Source organism: Ranitomeya imitator, chromosome 1 (genome assembly GCF_032444005.1).
Source record: "Ranitomeya imitator isolate aRanImi1 chromosome 1, aRanImi1.pri, whole genome shotgun sequence".
Taxonomy (NCBI): domain Eukaryota; kingdom Metazoa; phylum Chordata; class Amphibia; order Anura; family Dendrobatidae; genus Ranitomeya; species Ranitomeya imitator.
The window spans coordinates 363,188,899-363,193,992 of record NC_091282.1 but is presented as its reverse complement, the minus strand read 5'-3'; the positions used below and the strand labels follow the sequence as shown (position 1 = coordinate 363,193,992).

General features: G+C 45.8%; 1 long non-coding RNA gene across 1 annotated transcript; it reads right to left on the bottom strand.

Annotated features, from left to right (window-relative positions):
* Positions 1–542: 542 nt before the first annotated feature.
* LOC138657790 (uncharacterized) lies at positions 543–2,102 on the bottom strand. The gene is made up of 2 exons (XR_011317186.1): positions 1,975–2,102; positions 543–1,476 (listed from the first exon to the last, which is right to left on the bottom strand). It is a non-coding gene; the product is annotated as an uncharacterized lncRNA (long non-coding RNA).
* Between the last annotated feature and the right edge of the window lie 2,992 nt (positions 2,103–5,094).

Genomic DNA, 5,094 nt, shown 5'->3' with positions numbered 1-5,094 from the left:
GTCCAGCAACAGAGGTCGATAGGTATTTTCAGCGGAATCACCATCAGTTCTCCAACCTCTTCTATCCACAGAACCGCCCACCGTGAGAGAGCTCCTGGCCAGACAACTGCGCCTGGAGCGTACAGCAGCGCTCCTGCAGCAGACAGCAGCGCTCCTCCAGACTCAAGTTGAGCAGCAGGGCGTGATGCTGCGACACCTGTTGGGCCGTGGAAGAAGATAATTTTTCTTTTTTATTGTTTTTTTGGTTATGTTATATTTTGGAGTTAGATTGTTACATATAAAGAAATTGTTATCTAAAAAAAAAAAATTCTCATTATTTAATGTTTATGGAGCTATAAGGGTTTACAACACTATTTTTTAGGCATCTCATCACATTTTAAGTCATTTACAGAGGTTTATATGATTGAAAATACGATTCTGTGTGGGTACACCTTTGTTTGTGTGCATGGCAGAGCTTGGAATGGAAGGAAGTCAACATTTGACTTTGGAATGCAATATAGACCGACCGCTATAACGTAGTATCTAAAATGAACAATCAACAATAACGGGAGAAATAAATACAATTTAATTTTATTACAGAAAAGACAGTGACCTACTCGCAAATTTACATTGTGGACACGAAAGCATAACATACATATTGTTGAGTAAACAGCAAAACAAAAAGAAATATTTTTTTTATACGGCGCGATCCTGCCAGGGTACAGCTCCAGAACCATTAAAGTACTGACAGTATTTTTCTCGACAGTCCCTTGCATCGTCTGCCTGTCTGCCAGATCCAAGTGCTTGAAGAGCTGTTAAATTATCAGGTTGTGTACGCCATTCCCCGGGCACAATATCTCCGGTTCTTGGGTCCACTGCATCAATAAACGAAGGAGGAGAATAGGAGCTCGTATCATGATGTCTCAGGAAATTATGGAGCACACAGCATGCCAAAACCACAAAGTCTATAGACGGCAGCTTCAAGTTGATAGCTGTGTGGAACACTCTAAACCGATTAGCCATAATCCCAAAGGCATTTTCAACCACACGACGGGCCCTCGACAACCGGTAATTATAGATTCGGCGCTCCGGTGTGAGTGTTCTCTGTGCAAATGGCTTCAGCAAATGTGGATGAAGAGGGAAAGCTTCGTCTGCGATGAAAACAAAATTGAGGTTTGCTTTTGTGTCTTCATTTACTGGCAACTGCAGTTGATTGTTCCTTAAGCTTTCCCCAAATGAAGTGTGTTCAAAAACTCCACCGTCGGAGACTCGACCATTCATGCCAACATCCACATCGACGAACTCATAGTTCGCATTGACAAGGGCCATGAGGATCACACTGAAATATCCTTTGTAGTTGAAAAAAAAGGATCCAGAGTTGGCTGGTTGCGTGATGCGCACATGCTTTCCATCTAATGCACCACCGCAGTTTGGAAACTGCCACAGCTGATCAAAATCGGAAGCAATCTTCTTCCAGTCCTCCGCCGTCTTGGGAAACTGCAAGATGAGAAGGAAACATGTACAAATTAGGTCAAATATATTGTTGTGCACATACACTCTCATGTGGACATCCTAGAGTGATTGACGCACAGTTTTGATTAGTATAACAAAGTTATAGTCAACAATCCTGAATATGCAGGCAGCCATTTTATCAGACAGCTTCACTGACTGAGAGGGGGTGCAAAACAATATATCAAAATAATATAACCTATTAAATTACGTTGGGAGCAGCAAATAAAAGAAGGGTGGCGCAGGATTGGAGCAGCACATGTCAGAATGGAGCCGCAAAATGGGAGCAGCACATGTCAGAATGGAGGCGCAGGATGGCGCAGGATCGCAGCAGCACATGTCAGAATGGGGGCGCAGGATGGGAGCAGCACATGATAGGATGTAGAACATATACCAATAGAAATGCGCGCAACCAGGGCGTAGAACGGGTTAAATAGCTAGTATAATATATCGACATAACACAACAGCCAAAATAATATAGTATACCTCCATATAATGCCTTAAGCTGTGCACAATGGCCTCGCATGTCTCCGGAATCACAACGCTCAGGAAAGGTCTGGAAACAGCTGCGGAAAACTGCAAATCCTGAAGAGACCTTCCTGTTGCCAGGAACTGCAGTGTCACCGCCAACCTTTCATCCACGGGCACGGCTGCACGCATCGGCGTATCACGCCTTTGTATGAGTGGCATAACAGCAGACAGTATTATTTGGAAGGATTCCTCTGACATCCGAAGGTAGTTTCGGAAATCATGAGGGTTATTGTCACGTAACTCTCTTATGAGACCCATGTGTGACAATGTGGATCTTTTCTGCAGCCAGCTCCGGGTCCACATGCGACGTTTTCGTTTAGGACGTCTCTCCTCTTGGAGACGTGCTGCCTCAAACACCAGGGCAGCAGCAACAACAGAACTCTCATCGGAAGTGAGCATAGTTCCTAAAAATAAAACAAATGTACAATAAATACACGTGCTTACAAAACAATGTTTTGACCATTGATCTAATAACTATATATGTTACTACTGGCATTAAATGGGGCAGTCAACCATCTCGATCTGTAAAAGGATTAATTAATTGGGCCACGCTACAGCTGTGTACCTGAGGTTCTCTGGCCTACCCTACCCTACTCTCCATAAAGGAACAATCGACCACGCTCCAGCGTTTATCCCCGTTGAAGCGCAACATCTGCTACGCTGTAGCGTTATGCATACCTTTTGCGGTAAAAGTCTGTAGTTATAGTAGTTATAAAAGTACAGGGAATTCAGCGAATTTAGGAGTTCTGTATCCAGCACGTGCTACAGAGAGAAATGAATAGAGCGCTCGAGAGCTCCGGTTTTATCAGCTTGGAACAATAGTCCTTTGTCTGTCGAATGAGCGCACAGTATTGTACCGCCCAATCAGCACACGGGAGGTGGAGAATTTTGCGCTCCTACGTAGCCAGCTCCTCCGCCCTTTACATCGTATACAATATCGTGCACACCTTTGTTACACCATGCGATCATGCCGCCACAGCGGGACACTAGACGACGAAAGAAAGTTTCAAACGATGTGCTACGACGTACGATTCACAGCGGGGTCCCTGATCGCAGGAGCGTGCCACACACTGCGATATCGTAACTATATCGCTCGAACGTCACGAATCGTGCCGTCGTAGCGATCAAAATTGTACTGTGTGACGGTACCCTTAGAGTTCACCTTGTAAGTTGTTTGACCATAACAAATACCGTTAGTTTGGTGATGTTTTTAAAACAATGAGGAAGTCTGGTGGAAGAGGTCGTGGCCGTGGGCGTTCATTGCCAGCTGGTAATGATGGTAGTGGTAGTGGAGCATCGGGTGGTCGTGAGAAAAACAATATAGCACCTAAGTCTCGAGCTGTGGAGCCAGGTTCGTCGTCTGGCTACACAAGGCCTCAAACGCTCCCTTTTCTGGGAGTAGGAAAACCGCTTTTAAAGCTGGAGCAGCAAAAGCAAGTTTTGGCTTACCTTGCTGACTCAGCCTCTAGCTCTTTTGCCTCCTCTTCTGAAACTGGTAAATGTAAAAGCAGTGCGTCATTAGTGGATGTTCACGGTCAGGGACAAGTCGCTTCCTTGTCATCTTCAGCAAAAACAGCAACAAAGAAGTATGCAGCAGGCAACACAACGGGTTACTCCATGGAGCTCTTTACACATACCGTCCCTGGCTTAGAAAGTGAAACAGTTAACAGGCCATGCCCATTACAAGTTGAATCTGACATGGAGTGCACTGATGAGTTAAGTAAATAAGGCAGCACACTGCAGCGCTAAAACATGTAAACTTGAAAACACAAAATTTGAACTGCATTACTGCACTAGAAATATGAAAAATGAGAGCTTTTAGCGCATAAAAATGGCCAATTTTATGTGTACCTGGTAGCCCCTTTACGGCATCTCTCTTATACCAGGTCCTAAACTTGCCTTACCTCGCTGAGAATAAACGTCTCCATCTGAATGGGTACATGTGAAAACCTCTTCCTAGACTAAAATTCTCTCTCTCTGTGGAGGGGTATTGGACCTGCTGTAATTAAAACACCAGAAGCTAGGAGGCGGAGTGCACGATCAGAAGGCTAAAGAATACATTTCAAAAACCTGAAAACAAGTGAAACAGTTAACAGTCCATGCCCATTACAAGTTGAATCTGACATGGAGTGCACTGATGCACAGCCACAGCCAGACTACTATGCTGGTCCTTTGACTCAGACCACAACATTGCCCTCGCAGGGTACTGATCCAGAATCAGACCCTGATGAGACTATGTTGCCCCGTCACGAACGCTATACCACCGACTTACACGGTGACACAGACGATGTTGCACACGAGCTAGAAGAGGAGGTTATAGATGACCCAGTTGTTGGCCCCGATTGGCAGCCATTGGGGGAACAGGGTGCAGGCGGCAGTAGTTCTGAAGCGGAGGAGGAGGGGCCGCAGCAGGCATCAACATCGCAACAGGTTCCATCTGCCGGGCCCGTAGATGGCACAAAACACGTGGCAAAGCCAAAACCTGTTGGAGGACAGCGTGGCCATCCGGTTAAAGCTCAGTCTGCAATGCCTGAAAAGGGATCCGATGCTAGGAAGAGTGCAGTCTGGCATTTTTTTAAACAACATCCAATTCATCAGCGCAAAGTCATCTGTCAAAAATGTTCAACTATCTTAAGCAGAGGTCAGAATCTGAAAAGTCTAAATACAAGTTGCATGCATAGACATTTAACCACCATGCATTTGCAAGCCTGGACTAACTACCAAACGTCCCTTAAGGTTGTAGCACCCTCGGCCAATGAAGCTAGTCAGCAACGCTACATCCCTTCCGTCAGTGTAAGGCCACCATTTTCCGCACCACCTGCAGTATCTGTGCAGGTTTCTTTGCCAGGCCAAAGCAGTCAGGGTCAGGGAATCACCAGTTTCGTAGTAGGAAACACTGCATCTAGGGCACCGGCGGCAAAAATACCGTCTCCAACCGTCTCTCAGTCTGCCATGTGCACCGGCACCCCCGCTAGTTCCACGATCAACAGCTCTCCAGTCCAGCTTCACCCTACATGAGACTCTGGTTATAAAAAGGAAGTACTTAGCCTCGCATCTGCGTACACAGGGTTTGAA